Genomic DNA, 20,429 nt, shown 5'->3' with positions numbered 1-20,429 from the left:
AGGAACCCTACGCCTCCCCCCCGCCTCCTGCCACCCTCTCCCTGCTCCCCAGCCTCAAGCTTCAATGGGCTTGTGTGTCTGCCAGATGGCAACGCGCTATGTGTCAGGAGATAATCGCTATTAAAAATTCACTCAGTTTTATTTTATTTTTTTAGGTTCCGTTTGGGCTCTCTGCTTTCTCCTAAAAAAGCTACCAAACTGCCACCGTCACACTGTTTTAATTGTCTCTAATTAAGAGAAACATTGACTGGGTCACCAGGGTTTCTCCACACTGGTGGTTGGCGGTGCAGCTTGGGGGCCAAAGGCCCTGCTCACTCGTTCACCCCCGAGGAACGAGGCATGGTCCTCCCCAAGGAGGCCCAGCGGTCCTCCCAGGCCCCCATTGCTCCTGAGAATGGGCAGGACTGCTCTTCTGCCCTGAGAGACTCTGGCTCTGTCGGGTGTGGGTCACCAGTGTAATGAGCTCAGCATCCCAACAAGAGGCGATGAGTATCCAGGGCATTGCCAGATGCAGGGGCTGGGTGGACAGGGCTGTGCTGTGGGTTCAGGCCCCAGGTGGAAACTTCCCCTGGGAAGGAGGCTCAGATCCCGGTTCTGTCCCCATTTGCCTGCCTGGGCAAGTCCTGACCTGCTCAGGGCTCAGTTTCCATGTCTGCCCCGGGGGGCCACACGCAGTTGGTTGGATGGCTGCTGGGACAGGCATGAGCTAGATGCCGCGGGCTGAGTGTGCAGGGGGTGAGGTCAGGTCAGAGGAGGCAGGCAGGCAGGCACCCGCCGGCCACATAGGGCCTTTCAAGGCAGTCAAGGATTCGGGCGCCTACGGGTTCCAGCATGTTCTGGGTGCTGGGAACACACCAGGGTACAGACCGGCTAGTTTACACTGCTGACCTTCTAGAAGAAGGCAGGAGGTGGTCAACTATTGAACTTGATAGTGGACGGGGGGTTCCTGCGGACCCTGTGAGCCTTGCCCTGGAGTGAGTCCGAGGCGGGACCCGGGGGCAGAGGAGGTGGCGGCATCTCAGGCTCAGGCCGGGATGAGCAAGAGTGACCGAGATGGCCCGGCTCCTCTCCCCGTCTTGCCTGCCCTTGGGCGTCCCTGCCTCCTGCAGACAGGTGACACAGGGCGGCTGCTGGGCCAAGCCTGGTCGTCTACTGCACCCATTTCAGACTGGAGGCCTTTCTTCCCGGCAGAGCAGCTCATTTCTCCCACCTGACCTGGAGGCCAGGGAGGTCCAGGGCACTGGGAAACAGGCCCCCCAAGTCAGGTTTAGTATCCTTTCAGCCATCCCACAACACTGGAGGGTCTTCAGAGGAGCATTAGATGGTATTTTTAATATATTTAAAGAATACATAAGGGGAGTTGTGATGGTGTATTAGTGTTCTGGCGCTGCAATAACAAATGACCATAATCTGGGGGGCTAGAAACTACAGAAATGTTTGTCATAGTACTGGAGACCGGAAGTCTGAACTCTAGGTACTGGCTGGTCCCCGTCCCTCCAAAGGCTCTGGAAGGATCTCCCCTCAGCTCTTCCAGCTTCTGGGTGCTTCAGGTGTCCTTGGCTTGTGGCCTAATTTCCCCAGTGTCTGCCTCCACCTTCTCACAGCCTATGTGTCTCTTGTTTTTTCTTATAAGGACACCACCAGTCATTGGACTTCAGACTCTATCCTAACCCAGGTCGATTTCACCTCGAGGTCCTTAACTACATGCATGTTTCCAAATAAGGTCACGCTCCAAGCTCCCAGGTGGACATGAACCTTGGGAGACACCGTTCACCCTAGCACACTGACTCACAATGTCACCAGCACGCTAACACGGGCATCACCCTTTCTGGAGCGCACACCCTGTTTTTTTAGTATTTACTTTTGGCTGTGCTGGGTCTTTGTTGCTGTGTGCAGGCTTTCTCTAGTTGTGGCCAGCAAGGGCTGCTCTCTAGTTGCTATCTGCAGGCTTCTCGTGTGGTGGCTTCTCTTGTTGCGGAGCACAGGCTCTAGGGTCGACAGGCTTCAGGAGTTGCAGCACGTGGATTCTAGTTGTGACGCACGGGCTCAGTTGCTCCATGGCGTGTGGGGTTTCCCTGGACCAGAGATTGGACCTGTGTCCCGTGCATTGGCAGGCAGATTCTTAACCACTGGACCCCCAGGAAAGTCTGCAGAGCTGACACTCTTTGATGTCAGTAGATGGGAAAACGCAGTTACTATTCTCAAGGCCAGCATGGCCAGCAGGGGGAAATAGGAGCAGAGATGTAGAGAACTGTTCCTTGGCTGGAAGCTCTGAGGCCAGGCCATGGATAGGGTCCTCGTAAGGGTTCAGAAGGGCTGCTGGCCTTGATGTGGCTCAACCCACCTGCCCCCAGACATGAGTGGGTCCCTGAGCTCATGACACAGGTGTGGCGGCCCAGGGAGGAGCTGTCTAGTCCATCCTCATAGAGCTGGGGAGGCAGAGCCTCAGTAAGGGAAGTGCCTGTCCAAGGCCACATGTTTGCTCCTGGGTTCCTCCTGTTCCTCCAGACATCCCTCTGGCTTGTGCCCATTCCTGTGGCCCCAGGACCCCTGAACACAGACACATGGAGCCTGGGTAGTGAGAGGCACCCTCCCAGGATGACCTCTATCAAAGGGGGAGATGGGGTCAGGAGGTCAGGACGCAGGCAGAAAGGGGGAAAGCAGACATCAAAGGTCAAGGGTCACTGTGAAAACCAGAGGCTGGGCAGACAGGGAATGATAACCCAGCAGCAGGTGGGCTTGCGACCCCAAACCCTCCCACACCTGGTACCACATGCTCTCCTCCGGCACCCAGAGTCATGCTATTTTTTAAATTTATTTGTCTGCACAGGGTCTTAGTTGCAACATGCGGGATCTAGCTTCCTGACCAGGGATCAAACCCAGGCCCTCTGCACTGGGAGTGTGGAGTCTTAGCCACTGGACCACCAGAGAGGTCCCCCTGTGTCACTTTAGACGTGAAGGATCTCTCTGGGACCCAGCTGTGGGGAGTGCTAACGTTTACTAGGCAAATTCCATGTTCTAACCACTTAGTCCAACACCCTTAAGAGATATGGAGAGGGGAGGTTTGAGGCTTGTCTGAAAGCCATCATCTTGGGGCAGTTTGTTACACTGTCTAGAACAAGTGCTTTATAACCGCCTTTCATAGAGGAGGAAATCGAGGCACACAGAGGTTAAGTGTCTTGTTCAAAGGCACACGGCCAGTAAGAGGCAGTTGCTATTCAGTTGCAAAGTTGTGTCCACCTGTTTGCGACCCCATGGACTGCAGCACACCAGACTTCCCTGTCCTTCACCATCTCCCAGAGCTTGCTCAAACTCATGTCCGTTAAGTCAGCAATGTCATCCTCTTCCCTTCTTCCCTTCAGTCTTTCCCAGCATCAGGCTCTTTTCCAATGAGTTGTCTCTTTGCATCAAGTGGCCAAAGTATTGGAGCTTCAGCATCAGAGTCCTTCCAGTGAATATTCAGGATTGATTTCCTTTAGGATTGACTGGTTTGATATCTCTGCAGTCCAAGGGACTCTCAAGAGTCTTCTCCAACACCACAGTTCAAAAACATGAATTCTTTGATACTCAGCCTTTACGGTCCAAAGCAAGGGCCGGCATTCCCACCTGGCTACTGAAGCTCTGCTGAAATCAGAATTGGTAGAACTGAGCCACCTGCTCAGTCCCACTTCTTTCTTTCTTTCTTTCTTTTGGCTGCATCACACGGCATGTGGGATCTTAGTTCTCCGATCAGGGATCAAACCCATGCCCCCTACAGTGGGAGCTTGGAGTCTTAACCACTGGACCAACAAGGAATTCCTGGACCCGCTTCTTTTTATTTTTTAATTTATTTTTATTTTAAAATATTTGTTTGGCTGCACCAGGCCTTAATTGTGGCACATTGGGATCTTAATCTTCCTGGCAGCACGCAGGAACTTTAGTTGCAGCATGTTCAATCTAGTTCCCTGACTAGGGATCGAACCTGGGCCCCCTGCATTAGGAGCCCAGAGTCTTAGCCACTGGACCCCAGGGAGGTCCTCCAGCCCCACTTCTTAATTTGCCTCTTCCTCTAAGCTGAGGGTCTCCAGTGATGTTTCTTCCAAACAGAGCAAGATGTACATGCAAACCTGGAGATGGTTTGTCTGGTTTCCTTGCTGACTGGCAAAAGCACGAGTGATGATGCCCGCAGCGCCACCCCAGAGGTCTGCACCACTGGCAGAGGTGTTGCCCCTGCCTCTCTCTCAAGGTTTACAAGGGCCATCCCCACCTCTCACAGCAGCTGACCCGAGGACAGACAGGCTCAGCTGCCAGAGTAGACCATCAGGACCCTTTCAAGGTCTCGGAATCTCCTGAGAGAAGCCTGATCTGGGTCCCTGGGTGCTGGCATTGGTGGCAAGGGGCCATGGGGTTCAGACAGCCCCTGTCCACCCTGCTTGGGGAATAATCCAAAGAGGCTGCTCCCAAAGGCACAGCTGGGGCGCCTGAGACCGCTACAGAGCAGAGGGACCACGTGCGGTGGGAGGAAGAGGTGCCCAGCACCCAGAGACGGCTCACCAGGCACGCAGCCCAGGATGGGACAGCCCGGGCTCCAGCCGCCCTCCCTCACCGCCTCACTAGCCGTGTGACCCTGAGGAGCGAGCCGGACCTCTCAGACCCTACTTCCTCACCCGCCTAAACAAGACACCATCAAAACGGGCCTCCTCCTGAAGCTGCTGTGAGGCCTGGGACTTCACATCCACGCTCTGCGGGCCAGGGACAGAGTGTGCTGGGCAGAGGGGGCTCACATCCGAGTGGCCACCACCCCCGTACATCCCAGGGAAACTGAGGTCTGAGGGGACAACGTGGCCTGGCCAAGGGCACACAGTCGGCCAGGGCCTCCTGGGGCTGCCAGGGTCCCATAGGGCAGGGCCTCCACTGCCCCGCATCCGCCAGCCCCAGGAGGAAGGGCGATCAGAGGAAGCCAGCAGACAGGACTGATGATCAAACACCTGAATGAGACGGGAGTTTTGTAGGTTCATTTAACTGAAAGGAAAGAGCCTCCGCCTTCCTCTAAGCTGCTGCCCCGCACCTGGCCCCCCAGGAGAGCTCGGGAAACCGCCTAAGCCAACATCTGACAGCCGAGGATTTGTTTTAAGCTCTTTCTACCCACTGCACTGTAACCATCAGCTGTTCACGACCTCTCCACAAGCCACTCTTCCCCTCCCCGAGTTCTCCAAAGGCAAAAAGCTTTAAAAGCCTCCGTTCAAACAGGCGGAGATGCATACACACAGAGATGCAGGGCTGGAAGAGAGGTGAGGTGGCAAGAAGGGGCCCGGGGGACCCCAGCAGTGAGGACGGTGGGGTGGGGTGGGGAGCAGGAGGGCACCCTAGGGTCACCTGGGAGGAAAGGCCTGCAGGTCAGGATGCCCAGCCTCACACAGGAGGGGGGAGCTGTGTGGAAGCCACCATCACCGCCCCCCCTACCAGCCTCTGTCACTAACATCCCCATGAAGGTACTCAGCAACCAGAGTGACTGTCCACGGCTACCTTCTCCCCACCCTTCCCCCAACACCTCCTTGCCCTCCAGCCAAGGACCTCGGGGCCCCCGCCCCACCCACTCCACCTTCACAGGCTCAGCTTGCAGGGGGGCCCTGGACTCAGACAGGGACTGATGACAACACTGCCCACAGCGGCTCTGTGACCTGTTCATCCTCTCACAACTTGTGAGGTCCCAACCTTGACACCACCAGCAAGTTCCCCTGCCAGGAGAGCTGGTGGGGGGCCCAGGGACATGTTAGCATGGTCTGGGGAGGGGGGCAAGGGGGGGTGAAAGATCCTTTAAATCCACCCTTGCTCCCCACCTGCATGCAAGAGGGGGAGAACCCCCCATTTCTTATTCCTGGATCTCACCCCCCTGGTTTCCTGTTGGCACAAGGGGCCAGGCGTGGATTGAAGGGCAAGACCCCTGCCAGGCTGCTACAGGCCGGCCACCTCCACACACCGAATCTGCAGGGGAGGCCCTGGCCTCTGGGCTGGACCATGGATGTGCCGCAGGCACGCCAGACAGCCCGGCTGGATTGGGCTTTTCTACTTAAAAATAAATCGGTTGGCTTGAAGAGGAACTGGCAGGCGGCGGCCTAGGGGCACGTGCACGACATGGGGGTGATCCGAGGTCGGCAAGCCAGGCGGGGTGGGCGGCGCCCCAGAAAGTTCCATCCCAGGCCCTCCCAGTCTCCCTCTCCGCAGGCGGCAGTTGGCACTTACTGAGGTTCTGGAGCAGGGCCGACCAGGTCTTCAAGCCGAGCATGCTGTACCTTCCCAGGGGGCCGCGGGGACCCCCGGGGGCTCTACGAGGGGCTCTAGGAGGGGCTTTCCTGCATAGCCGGCGGCGTGGGCGCAGGGTCACCTAGCGGCGAGGCATCCACGCGCCCCGTGCGATCCTGCAGCCCGCTGAGCGCTGGGGGCTGGGGTCCCAGGGAGGTGGAAAGGGCGGGCGGGGGGAGTAGTAGGGCGAGGGGCGTCACGGGACAGCGGGATGCCCCAGAGGGGCCGGGGACCTGGGGGTCAGGAGCCGCCGGGGGCGTCCGCCTGCCTGATGCAGGGACCTGGGGAGGAAGGCCAGGGCACCCGGGGGATCACCCGGAGCAGCTTCTCACGCCGCCCCAGGGAGCACCCCGTGCCCCCTCGCCCGCGGCTTCACGCACCGCCGGCTGTGGCTACGCGGCCGCCTGGCAGCAACCATTTTATTCCCTTCCCGCTCTGCTGGGGCCGCGCGCCTCCTCCCCGCCACCTCCAGCGCGCAGCGGCGCCCCCACCGTCCGCCTCCCCTACGCTCCCCGCGCCCCGCCCGCTCCCTGGGCAGCCCCCGCTCCCCTGCACTTGATAACGCGCTTGTCAAGACTGCTGAGTTGTTCCTGACCTCTCCCCCGCCGCTGCTAATTAAGGCTCCGCCGTGACAGTTCAAGTGCCGAGCATCAAGTTTGCAGAACCAAAGCCTCTAATTGGGGCCGCTTTTCATTTCTCCATCCCGCAGGCTGGGGCTCCCCGGACCTGGGCACCGGCGCATTTTCCTTTTGTATGTTTCATCAGGGAGGAGGAGAACAGGGAGCGGGGGGCCGGCTCCGGAGAGGAGGGCAGGGAACAACGGAAAGGCGGGAGGGGGAGCAGAGGGGCCAGGCAGGGGGCCCTCCTCTGCCCCCCAGCAGTCAGTCAGTAGCGAGGGGACACCTCCCGCTAAGCCTCTAAGCCCACCTGACATCTCTTCTAACCCAGGGGTCGCTGATCTCCTGGACTGAGCATTGCCAGGAGCTGAGCCCCACCAGCAGGAGGCAGCTGCAGGGGCAGCCCCTGCCCTTCCCCTGGCGATCGCTCCACCCTTGGGTGGTGTGACAAGGAGGGGGTGCAGCTCCCACACTGTGTGCTGGGGGGTGTCATGTAGCCCAGGAGCTAACAACCCGGCAGAGGCTGGCTTGCCAGGCCCCCCAACCCCGGGCTGAGCAGTGTGCCCCTCCTCACCCCCAGCTCCCTCCTGGCCTCTCCTTTCCAGATAAGTGCTGGCGAGCATCAGGCTCTTAGTGACTCTTCAGGCTGCCTCTTTCCTCCAACGCCTACTAAATCAAGCCGGCGCTGAGAGCCACCGGCTGGGAGGAGAGGAGGAGGAGGGGGGCCGCTGGCTGGCTCTCAGGAGTGGCTGGAGGGGTGGGGGCTGAGAGGAAGTCTCTGCGAGGAGGGGGTGTGGGGGCAGCAAGAGGCCCAGACTCAGCTGGAAGAGGAGGGCTGGGGGGGTCGGGGTGGGGGGGGCGTGGCACTGGGAGGCAGGCTGGGGGGAAACTGAGGCACAAGAGGTCCCTTGCTGGCTGGACAGGGCCTTTCAGCTCTGAACCCTCCTAAAGAGGCCTATGGACACTCAGGGCTGTGAGTCCCACACTGGCCCGAGCATTCCAGGTGGTTCTAATTAAGTTGAGGACATTATTCAGAGCCACCACCCAGGTAATTGGTGAGATGCAGTCTACACCATGGAGTCTCAAACACTGCTGTGAACCACCTAGGGGAATCTGAACCATTTCTCCCACCCCCAGGTTGTCTGGGCAGGACCCAGCCAATGACATCAGGCCCCTAGGCATGGACCCAGGCATCAGCATTTCTTAAAGCATCTAAGACATTCCTACTTGTAGCCGTGGTGGGTAGCCGTGGTAGAGAGCCGTGGTTCTAAGACAGCGGTTCTTAGTGAGCCAGGGGCGGGGGCGGGGTGGGGGTGGTTCTGCCTGCCCCCTCCCGGGTCAGAGCATATTGGAAAAGATCAGCAGACATCTTTGGTGGTCGCAGTGCAGGGGGCAGGGGCCGCTAGGATCTTGCGGGTGAAGGGACACTGTTCAGCGCCCTGCCACACACAGGACGGCCCGCACGGAGGGTGACCCGTCCCCATGTCTGCAGCGCTGCTGTCTGGTTGAGGAACCCGGGCTAGGCCAGTCCATCCCGGGGGCAGGCAAGTGCCCTTGCGAACGCTATTCCCAGGGAGCCCAGCTCCACGCTTGCCCCAAGGGTGCTCCCGAAGAATCTCCTTCCTCTCCGGAACCCCTCCCAGGGTGAGGACAGCTCTGCAGCTGAGCTGAAGTCTGGGAACTCCTACCCCCCCCCACCCCGGGCCAAGCCCCTCCCCATCTGTCATCTGACCCCAGACACTCACTAGCAGCCCACTTTAGGGGCCCCCTGAGTCTCCTCTGCTCCGACAGACTCTCACCCCATCCCCACGCCACCCCTGGTTTCCTTAGTTCATTCCCCATCACAGTTTGGGGTTCTGGAATGCTCCTCAGGTTATCAACATCCTCCTGAGAGTTCATCCTCCTGAGGCAGCAGGCCCATGCCACGCGTGTGCGCTCCACCTCTGCCAGCCCCCCTCCCACTCTCAGCGCCTCCAAAGACGACAGCAGGAGAAGTCATTGCTGGTTCCTGCCCAACCCGCGCCCCCCACCCCCACCCCGGGATGGCCAAGGCCAACTCCACCTCCCACCAAGTTCCCCATCCTCTGCTCATCAGTTTGCTTTTTGAAACTAAGCCCTGGACTTTACGTGACTTTACAGAGAATGGACACTGCATTTTACCCAGGGCTTTCTTCCCATTGTCCAGCAGATTAGCAAACGCCTGGGTTCCACATCTGACTAGACCAGTGGCCCTCCCATGGGCGTGGGTATCCGTGTGAGGGTGGTTCTCATGTCTGGAGAACAATCACCTGGGGAGTTTTTACAATACCGGCCTGGGGCCCTGCCTTGGTCCAGACACATCAGAATCTCTGGAGCTGGCTCAGAAGCAGTAATATTTCTAGAACACAGGTGGGCCCAGGGTGCAGCCAGAGCTGGGAGCAGCTGCAGTAAGGATGGGGCCACCAGCTCCCCCCAAGCCAGCACATTTGACCTTGAATGCACTTGGCATTTCAGGCAAGAGTGGCGTGGGGGAAGAGCTTCCAGGTCCAGGGGTGTGCGCTGGGAGGGAGCCGGGGTTGGGCAGGCACCCCGAGGGGGCGGCAGCACCCCACTGCCCTCGTGCTGCTGATGGCAGGAGGGCTGCCCATGCTTATCCCTGGTGGGGCCAGCCTGGGCACAACCAGCCCCCAGGCCAGGAACCAGGTGAAGTTGTGCCCTGTGTGTGTCCCACAGGGAAGAGAACCAGATCCCAGGGAGTTGTGGGGTCTGCTGCCTGGTGGGAACTCCTTGAGAAGCTGCTGGGAGACACCGGAGTATAGACTTGGATCCAGCAGGGCTACCGACTCCCTGTGTGAGCGCCCTGGGCTTCAGCACCGTCCTCTCTAACAGACAGGTGAATGCTGGTTCAGCCCTGTGCATGGCCAGGTCTCAAGACAAAAGAGGAAGAAAAACAACCAACTCACTCAACGTCACACTAACATGCAGGGCCTTGGTTTTCTCATCTGTACAACGGGCACACTGGGCTAAATGTGCTCTTAGAACGCACCGTCTCTAAACCACCCCTTGGCAGATCCCAGAGAAGGCCCACTAAGCACATGGGCACAAAGACACAAAGCAGGGCAGTGGAGACGAGCACTCTGGTGCCCCCAGGGTGAAAGAATGCTGGGTGGGGTGAGGGGGTTTGTGCTCCGAGCCACCAGCAGCCAAATGGGTGTCGGGGGTGGTGATGGGCGCCAACAGGAACCCGGGAGAAGGGCACCCAGTATAGTGCTCGAGTCATTTGCTGCGCTTGGATGAAATGGCACACGGTTGCTGAAACGGAGCCCTTGCTCTGCTCATGAAACACACCTGGAGCGGGTCCTGCCTGCCTGGAGGAAGAGGCACCTTCTGATTTGCACAAAAGGCCCGAATGGGCTGGTGGTGGCTCTCCTAGGGAAGGCTGCTGCCTCCCAAATTCTGCCCTCCCAGTTCCAAATTCCTTTCCTGGGGACAGTCCTCCCTTCCCTTCCCCTCCAAGGGCACAGACTGGAGCACAACCTCCCAGGAAGGACAGGGACTCCAGTAGTTCAAAGGGGTAAATGACTGATACTCAGCGTTCACAGACGGACAAAGGAGAGCCCAGGGCAGTGCTGGGATAGGCAGGGTCATCTCCTGGCTGTAACTTGCCCACCTCCAGACTTGCCCTGACGCCATACTTTCAGGGTCTGTTAGTTACAGGCATGACTAGAAACCACCAAGCCAGCAGGAGACAGTCATGGTGTCACATATAGGGGCAAAAAGGAAGTCTCCAAACCCCCCTGGGGCCTGGGAACAAAGGACGGAAAACGACACAAGCAAATCTGAATACCACCTTGCTCTGGAGACAGGAGCCAGAGGGTTTGGCCTCAGCCTTCTCATCTGTAAATGGGGCCAACAGCACGGCCCTGTCACAGGCTAGAGGAGGCAAGGCACAGGAGGGGTGCAGGGCAGGGTCTGCTCAGTCCTTTATAAACGTTTGTTGCTATTATCGTCGTTGTTCTTGGGAAACCAGGGAAAGCATCAAGTCTCAGGTCCTACGTTCTGGGCTCAGGGGACTCAGGGAAGCTCCCTGGGCCCCCATATCTGTCCCCCTTGGGGTTAAAGCAGAACCCCCCAAATCTTGTTCCTGGGGTGTCAGGACCTTGCTGGCCGGCTCACAAGTGCTGGTGGCCTGGGTCCTTGGGTGAGGATCCCACCTCCTACATGCCCAGAATGCAGGGACTGCCAGGCCAGGGGTGATGGCACGTTTCATCCCCGGGAGGGAGATGATGAGGTCTGTGGTGCTGACCCTCCAGGGGACGGGAGGGAAACCCAAGACGGACTGCGTCCTCAGCCCAGGTCAGAGAGGCCTCACCCCGGCCATGCCAAATTCCTGGAGTTCGCGATGAGCAGCTGTGGCCTCTCTGCCCTGCTTCCTGCCTCAGGAGGGGGGATGTACCTCCCCACTCCCAGTCCTGCCCAGTCTGGGGTCCTGACCTTTTCCAGATAAACCTCACAGGGCCTTGCCCCTCCCCACCCCTATCTGGCTGTGGGCACCACACTCCCGGGGCCCAGGGGCAAACCAAGGGGCCTTTTCTTTGGGATCAGAGAAAAGACGAGGGTGCAGGGGCCGCCGGCTCCCCTCTCAGCGGTCCTGGGTGGGCGGGCAGCCTGGAACCCCCGTTGCCTAGGCTTGTTTCCCAGAGACTTCTGGGAGGAGGCCCCAGGAGCCCCGTTTAGCCTCTAACCCTGCAGCACAGCAGAGAAGGGGCTGCTCCGTTCTCAGGCAGGGAAGGCGGGGTGGCGTCCTCTTCGCCAGCAGTCTGCCCCATGCTCTCCCCTGGAGAGGGGCACCGACGGCCAGGTCTTCCCTCCAGGGCCCGGCTTCCTACGACAGTCTCCCGCAGGCTGCTGCTCCCAGCAGTTTCCCCAAGGACAGATGCTGGATGGATCTGCCTTTAATGCCGCTGAGCCACCTCAAGGCTCAGACACACACACAAGGCAGAACACCCCCGCCCACCCCCATCTCCAGGGTCCCTGGGGATGTTCGGGGGTCCCCACCACGCTGGCCTGTACTTCACGCCATGTGGACTGCTGAAGTTTGGGGATGCTGGGGCATACAATGGGAAGCGCTCATGCTCTCCGTGGGTCCTTGCCTCCGGGAATGCCCCCTCCTCCCTGGACACCTCCTCACTGGTTGGTCACGATGCTACATCCATCAGCTCCAAGCCAGACACAGAGGGGGCGGACTCCCTCTGCCCGCCACACTGTGGGGCTGGCGCACGGCGTCTCCCAAGGCACCGTCCTGCCTTTCAGGGACCCCCCTGGAAGCCACGCCTGAGTTAAGTCAAGAGACACCGGCCTCCAATGGACCTGACCAGGGTAAGCCGAGTCCAGATGGAAAGCCGGATACCTAGGTTCAAATCATAGCTCTGTCCCCTAACAACCATGTATATCCCCAGGCAAGACATCAGCCTCTGTCTGTTTCCTCATCTGAAAAAATGAGGATGCTTTCAAGCATCTCCTTGCAGGGTTAGTGACAATAACACGACTTCAAACAGGTTTGTAAGGCGCACAGAGCAAGGCCTGACCCATGAAGTCACCTGCGTCTGGGCTGGGGGACAAGCATTTCAGCCCAGGATGAGGAGTGGGTGGCAAGCTTTGACTCCTGCCATGCAAGAGCCGACTGTGAGGGCTTCCGGGCTCTAGGCGAGGGTCCTTGGGCAGCTATGGAGAGGCTCTGAGGGCCAGTGGACTTCGGAGAGGGCACCAAGCAGGTGGGACTGTCCCTAAGGCCTCCCTCAAATAGATCTGCATCTTCCAGATCAGGTAGGTGGGCGTGACCTCACTTTGCATATGAGGACAACGAGGTGTCAAGAGGGAGAAGGACTTGGGCAGAGTCACTCACAAGAAAGGCAAGAGCCTCCCCCGCCTTCCCTGGCCCCAGACCCCAGGTTTGGAATTGCCTTGTCTGAGCCTAGCCCTGGGGGCCGCCTTGAGGACTGAGGGACACAGGGAACCCCAGCAGTGAGAGCTGGGGCTCCAGGACTCACCCTGATGAGACCGGCCCCATGGCCACCCACCGACTTCACCCCTAATTAAAGGGGCCAGGCCTCATGGAGCAGCCCCCACCCCCACTGCTCGCTCCAGAGCGGCCAGCCCTACCTGCAGCCTCCCCTGCCTTCCGGATTCATCGTAATTAACAACACCTGGAGCACAGCCGGAGCTCAGGGCCCAGCCTTCCTGCACAGGTGATGGCTCACAGTGCAGTGAGCCTCTGGGGGTGAGGGGCTTGCAAGAAGGAAGGGACGCAGTGGGCAGGAGAGCTGCCCAGAGTCCCCCGCCCAGTGCAGAGCTCCCCAAACAGCTTCTCTTCACCCCATCAGCCGTGCTGATGCCCAAATCCACAACATTCACCCAGTGTGGGGACCAGAGCGGCTGCCTTGCGGTTGGCAACCCACTGCCTCCACTTAACAGAGGGGGCCCAGGAGTTTGTGCCTTGTCCGAGATTCTGAGCCAAGGTCTGCCCAGAATCACCAGCAGCGTTGGGGCACCTCTTGGGGGGCCCCGAAGCCTGAAACACACAGGCAAGGGAGGGAATTACAGCCAAAACACACTCCCAGAAAAAAGTTAAAGGCCTCCAGACAAGACCCTGGTGCCCACCGGTGGGTGGAGGCACCTAGCGGCCCCCAGCCCCCACGAAGGGGTCTCCACCCGCCTGGCACCACAGAGCACCAGGAGCAAAGAGGGCACCCGGTGTAAACTGGAGAGAAAAGGCGAGCCCCATGCCTGGGAGACATCCAGCGTCCTGCCCACCAGACGTTTCTCTCCAGCAATGTCTACACCGAGGGTCCCTGTGCTCAAACCCTTCTCCAGGATTCCACAAGGCCGCGAGGAGGAGGCGACCACAGCCTGCATGTGGGGACCGCCTGCGTCCACTGGAGCCCAGCGGGTCCAGGGAGGGCGGCAGCTCCAGAAGGATCTGTCTGTTTAGGTTGGGGGCTGCCAGCCACACTCACCTGGGGGACTCTGCAAACTCCTGATGGCCTGGCCACAGCCCAAACTAACCCCATCACGACCCTAGGGAAGCAGTGGGGGCGTGCATCAGTATTTTAGTCTCCCAGGGGTTCCCTCAGCCACCAGGACCCAGACGCTGTGGATGGAGGGAGAGGTGGGTGGCCGGGGTGGGAACACACAGAGCCCGGATCCCGGCTCACCACCCCACGTTAATTACCCCAGCCCCCTGGCACGTCCCAGCTCGCGAAAGTTGGGTAAATAAATAAACAACCGTGCTGGCAGGGCCAGCCAGCACCGCCAAATTAGGGATGTGGAGTCAGACAGCTTGACTCTCAAGACATAATCGGTTTAATTGCAGGGCCTCGGTGCAGGCCAGGGTGGTGAACTGCTCCCGCACCCCCATCCGTTTCATTAAAATCCAATTACTCGAGCTGGCCACGGGGCTCCGGCAGGGACAAAGGCGCATCTCCAGCCAAGGTCGGCCCTGACGCTGAGACAGGTCTGCAGGGCCCAGACACTTCTTCCTCAGGGCACGCGGGCCCGGTCTCTCCGGGAGCCAGAGAGGGGAGAGAGGCGGGCAGGGAGAGCCCACTCTGTTGCCCCCTGGGCTGTGGAAGGAAGCGGGGAGTTGACAGCACAGCCCTGGGCATCCACTCACCCCCCTGGACTTCACAGGGGCATCCTGAGTTGCTGCTGCAGATGGAACATCTCTGTCTCCCTCACATTCAACCCACTGAAGCCTTGATCCCCAGGGCAGCGGTGTGTATGGAGGTGGGGCCTGTGGGAGGTGATGTGGGTTCAATGAAGTCACGAGGGTGGGGCACCCACGATGGGATTCGTGCCCTTATGAGAGGTGAGACCCGAGTGTACAAAGAAGGAGCCACCAGAGGGCACGGCAAGGAGGCAGCCCCACCAGTGGCCGGTCGGCCGGCACCTGCTCTCATGTTTCCAGCCTCCAGGCGGAAAGGAATGGACGTCTGTTGTCTAAACCCCCAGGGGAGGGGGCGCTCTGTTACAGAAGCCTGGGTGGACGAAGACACAGAGTAAATGCCCAGATGTCCACTGATGGGTGAGCAGACACATGAGTGCTGGCGCATCCCGACCACAGGACCCCACTCTCGACCACGACACGGCACCAACAGCAGCGTGCTGAGAGAACAACGCCAGACGCGGGGCCTTCCCAATGAGCGCTTCCCCCGAGTGAAGCCAGGGGGCCAGAAAACAGACCTGCGGTGCAGGGGCCAGAGGAGTGAATGACGGGGTTTCCTGGGTTATGGGGGAAGGTTTACATCTGGACTGTGCTGTGGTCTTGCCACAATATACATTTTGGCGGAACTAGTGGTAAAGAGCTTCCTTGGTGGCTCAGACAGTAGAGTGTCTGCCTGCAATGTGGGAGACCCGGGTTCGATCCCTGGGTCAGGAAGATCCCCTGGAGAAGGAAATGGCAACCCACTCCAGTACTCTTGCCTGGAAAATTCCATGGCTGGAGGAGCCTGGTGAGCTATAGTCCATGGGGTCGCAAAGAGTCGGACGACTGAGCAACTTTACTTCACTTCACTTCAGTGGTAAAGAACCTGCCTGCCAAGGCAGGAGACATAAGAGACATGGGTTCGATTCCTGCATTGGCAAGATCCCTTGGAGGAGGGCACGACAACCCACTCCAGCATTCCTGCCTGGAGAATCCCATGGACAGAGGAGTCTGGTGGGCTACAGTCCACGAGGTCACAAAGAGTCAGACACGACAGAAGAGACAGCACACAGGCACCCTGAACAGTATGCTTAAAAGCACGAACGGTGTTGCTTGTGAGTTGTGTCTTGATAACCCTGATTTAAAACAAACATGAGGAGCCTGCAAGGAGTGGGCCACAAAGTGAAGCCGTGCAAGGGTGCCTGGGTGCAGCCTGGTAGCTCAGACCCTATCCAAAGGGGCTGGTGGGGGAGGCCGCGGGGGCTGAGGCCCTGTTCCTCGGGGGCTGAACTGGGGGCCCTGGGGGGCGCGCAGGAAGGGGGCAGCAGGTGCTCTGGCACACTTCGTGTCTTTCCACAGTGTTGTTATCACTGTTGTCATCAGACCCTCAAAGCGGCTCTTCAAATCCAGCCCCGACCTTCTGCAGGAGCGGGGATCAGAGCAGTCAAGCCCTCCCCTCAAAGTTGCACAGCGGCAGTGCAGGGAGAGCCCCGCCCACGGCAGCGGGCTCAGGAGCTCAGTGTTCAGTGAGTGACTCTTAGCGGCGCAGAAAACCAGGCAGCGGGGCTTCAAAAGTCGTGTTCCCAAGAGAGGAAGGAGTCACGGCCACGCTCACGTTCCCAATCAATGCTACTTGGCGGGTGTGTCTCCTGTCGCCCTGGCCTTAATGGAAACTGGCTTCTCGGGTGACCCTGCCGTGGAGGTGGAGTGGCAGGGCCGATCAGGGGGCCAGGGCTCTCCCCCACCCCCACGCCCCTGCCACCACTGCCCCAGCCACCCCGACTTTGCTTGCCCAGGCCCTTCCAGGCCCGGCACCACCTGGAACATGGTGGGCGAGGCTGGGGACAAGCTGCCTGCCGCCTCCCGAGAGCCTCGGCCATGGTGTGCGGGCGGGACCCCCGGCCGGCACGCTGCCATGAGGTGAATCGGGCACCGTGAGAGTCACAAAGACCAATTAAAACGAGAGGAAAAACAGCCTGGCACTCCCCAGGGCTCCCTGGCCAGCTGCGCCCTGCTCCCACCTCGCCCCCCGGGGCCACCCCCTCCACGCCCGGCCACCTGCCCCCAACGGCGGGGACACTGATGCTGCTGTCTGGCCTGGGCTCTGGCCGCCAGGGCTGAGGGGGGCAGGGGCACTGCCGAGGCCAACAGCTCTCAGATTCTCAACTCAATTGCTGCGAGGAGAGCTGAGAAATTGCCTTTCTGACCCAAAACCGGAGTTCACAGCTGCACTTCATTACGGATTTCTCCAGGAGGCCCTGGGAGAGCCGGCTCGCGAGGGCTCACCTGTTAACAGCAGCTGCGCCCGCCTCTTTCCTAAGCACGTTGGTGGTTTCCTGCCCGGGGCTGCGGGGGCAGGGGCCGGCTGCCAGCAGGGATCCAAAGCCCCCCTCCCCAACGCCCTGCCAGTCTGCATTAACTCAGCAGATGGAGGGAGGCCGAGGCGCCAGATAAGCGAGGGAGACGGACAGGAAAAGGCCACAGGTCTGGACCTTGCTCTCCTCAGAAGGTACCAGGAGGCAGGGGGCACCGCTCTGCCTCCCCTGGGGCCCCACCCCCTTCCTCACGGTCTCACGGCCGCTTCACTGGGCTGACGTGTGCCTGCGTGGGGCCTGGGGCATCTCTGGGCACGCGGCAGCTGCTCCATGAAGGCCCCCCCCCCCGCCCTGGCAGTAGCCTCTGCGTGCGTTTGAAACGCCACCGTTCAACACCCGACGGTTAAAGGGCACAGGAACCAGGGCCGCTCCACTCTGGTCACACGGTAGAATCGTCCGGAGGACCTGTGGAGCCCAGAGCCAGCCACCAGGCTGCCCTGCCCTGCTCCCCCCCTTAACACATGAATGCGTGTCCCCCAACACTGAAGCACAGCAGGCCCTGAGGGATAGGAAGCCACCCCTGAGTCTGCCCCACCGCATGCCAGCCTGGCAGCGAGAAGCTGTGTGACACCAGGCAAGTAGCTTAACGTCTCTGGACCTTTGCTGAAAGGCTGGGTACTGGCTGGGTACTGGCTAGGTGCTGACAGCCTCAGAGCTGTGTCCGGAAGGCACCCTGGGGTCCAGCCCGACACCTAAAATCCTGTCTCGTTTCTTCTTCCGTGCACTTGCGCGCTTTTGGCAGTCTGGGGGAAAGGGGGTTTCAGTTTAGTCTCTGCCACTCGATACCTATACGATGCTAACCGAGCTGAACCCTGCGAAGCCTCACTGGGGAACCAGGGGATGGACCAGCCTCGCAGGCCATCCGTCATGAAGGGGACACGGGCACTGAGCAAGAGCCTGGCCCTGTGATGGGACAGCGGGCACATCCTGAGACCTCATGGCACACCAGGGGGCAGGTTCTTTTAGCAGTCCCGTTCCCCAGATAAGAGAGCCAAGGTCTGGGGAGAGGTCACTTCCCCAAGCTTAACTGGTGAGGCTGGGATTTGAACCCTGACTTTTGAGTCCAAGGCCTTGGCCTCTGCGTGCTCCTGTGGCCTCCTGCGGGTGCCTCCTCTTGTCCCGGGCTCTCCCACCAGAGCCACCAGGACCTTGCTGTGGCCAGGTGTGGAAGGATCGGGACACACACACGGGGCCTGGGCCATGAAGCCGGTGGGGGGTGGTGGTGCTGTGCCCCCTGCAGATGTCCAGGAACAGAGGGGCATGGGGGCCCAGGGTGAGCGTCCCTGTACACAGGGCAGCTGGCTCAAGTCGCAGATGAACAGAGAGGCCCAGTCTGGGGCTGCAGCACACACAGCATCTGACATTATAGGGGGGTGGGGGGCAGGGTGGAGGAGGGGAGAAGGAAGGAGCGGGGAACAACAAAGAAAGCTGAGTGCCTGCAGAGGGACGGAGGCCAGGCGGGGAGGGAGCAAGGCGGCTGGGCCAGGGGCGCCGGGCGGGCACAGACAAGGACACAGGGCCTCAGAGGGCTCACCCTCCATGCCGGTGCACAGGAAGCCGGGTGAGACAGGCCGCGCCCTCCCACGTTATTCCTTGGGCTGAGCTTCAGGCTCACCAGGGTGGGCGGGCACGCAGGGGGCTCCCACCAAGACACAGGCCAAGAACCGAGGGCGGGCCATCTGCTGAGGACCCCAGAGCACCACCTGGCCCCGGGCACCCTGCCTGCGCCTCTCTCTCTCCGTCCTGACTCCTTGCCTCCTTGCATTCACCCAGGGGACCTCCCACAACACCAGGAGCAGACGATCCCTTGTGCCTACTGCACAAGGAACCGGAGGTCAGAGCGGATCAGCTCGTTTCAGCCTCTTGGCTGTGCTGCCAGGCAAGTGTGGTTCCTATTTGGTGCAGGCAGAGCCTGAGGTGCTGCGCCCGCCCGTGCAGCTCTCGAGCCCCTGCCTTGAACCAACGGGTGGAAGGACGAACAGGGGCCTGGTGTCCTGCGAGAGCCCTGGTCCTCCAGGTCCAACCCCACACGGCTCCCCACCCAGCAGGATGCCAGGCCAGGCCTCCCAGGAGCACCAGCGCTGACACTCACTGTATGGGTGGTGGTGAGTACATCACGCTCCCCGAACGCACACCAGGCACTCTTCCAAACGCTGCGGACCAGACAGTTACTCACGGAGGTGCCAGGCCTGCGTGGGCGGGGAACACCATTACCTGCCCATTTTACAGATGGAGCGCCCACGGCACAGAGAGGTTAGATAGCCTGCCGGAGACACAGCCAGCGGGTGTCAAGCCAGGATGTGAGCCCCTGGGCCTGACCCCGGGGCGGCGAGGTGGGCCTGGGCAGAGCCCCACAGGCTGGCGTGCGGTGGGGCTGGGGTGGGGGTGGGAGAGCAGGCCGGCCGCCTGGGGCCGGGGCCAGGGGATGCTCTCCCTCCTGCCAGGAGAGGGCCACGGCTGGCACCCTCCCCGAGAGGGCAGGCCTTGCAAGGGAAGCAGAAATCTGTCGTTAGCACGGTGCCAAACCCAAAGTGGCTGCGCCCGAGCTGCAATCCAATAAAAGTGCGACTTGTCTATTTATCATCCTCGGGGCTTTTTATCACAGTGCAGATGGCTGCTACCTTGGGAGGCTCAGCAGCTCCCTGCCAGCCGCCCGCCGCGCAGAGCTGAGCTCCACAGAATCTGGGCCTGCACCTGCGAGGGGGCCGCGGAGGTGGCCACCAGCCCGGGTCCCGCCCCCTCTCAGCCCCGCCCCTCTCCTCTCAGCCCCGCCCCTCTCCTCTCAGCCCCGCCCCCCACACTCAAGGAGCAGGGAGCCCCGCCCCCTCCGCCGTGTCAGTCCGGGGCCGGCGCACCTGGAGCCGAGCCCCTCATTACCCTGCGTGCCAGGTGCTCCCGGTGCGTGTGGGGCGGGGGAGAGAAGGCGGCGAGGAGCCCTGCTGGGGGCGGGGGTGGGTGCTGGCGGCGGAGCTCGAGGCGCCTCAAGCCCTTCACCAGGAGGCTCAGAACCATGGGGCCCCGTGAGGGCGCCGCTGGCGATTCAGGCTGGAAGATAAAGCCTGAGAAGATCAAGGGAGAGGCGTGCGGAAAGGACAGCGACCATGCAGCCTCGTGGTGTGCGTGTGGCGCAGGGGGTGGGGGGCCGAGGAGTTAGGCTCTGCCTCGAGGTCATGGAGGCTGAGACTCAGAGCCAGAGGCCCACTGGGGCCTCCCAGAGACACGACAAGATCGGGCATCACCGGACCCCTTCAAGTCTGGTGTCCACATCTGAACCCACCTGACTCCCATTAGTGGGAAGGTGAGGAGAGTCCTGGAGATCAGGCCTTAAGTGGGTGCTGGTTCCCGCCCCTCCCAGTATCACGTTTGTGTCCAGAGGAGGCAGTTTTCCCCACCAACACAGAGCCCCAGCTGGAGTGAGTGTGTGTGTGCGTGGACGTGTGTGCATGCACACATGTCAGGATGTGGGGGCGGGGC

The 20,429-nt window shown here is 60.5% G+C and overlaps 1 protein-coding gene across 6 annotated transcripts in view; it reads right to left on the bottom strand.

Moving 5' to 3' along the window:
- The window catches only part of GSE1 (Gse1 coiled-coil protein), a 394,967-nt gene that overhangs the window by 167,682 nt on the left and 206,856 nt on the right, over positions 1 to 20,429 (bottom strand). The window lies entirely within an intron of this gene.

This window comes from Bos taurus, chromosome 18, assembly GCF_002263795.3.
Source record: "Bos taurus isolate L1 Dominette 01449 registration number 42190680 breed Hereford chromosome 18, ARS-UCD2.0, whole genome shotgun sequence".
NCBI classification, from domain to species: Eukaryota; Metazoa; Chordata; class Mammalia; order Artiodactyla; family Bovidae; genus Bos; species Bos taurus.
This window is presented reverse-complemented; position numbering and strand designations above follow the sequence as displayed.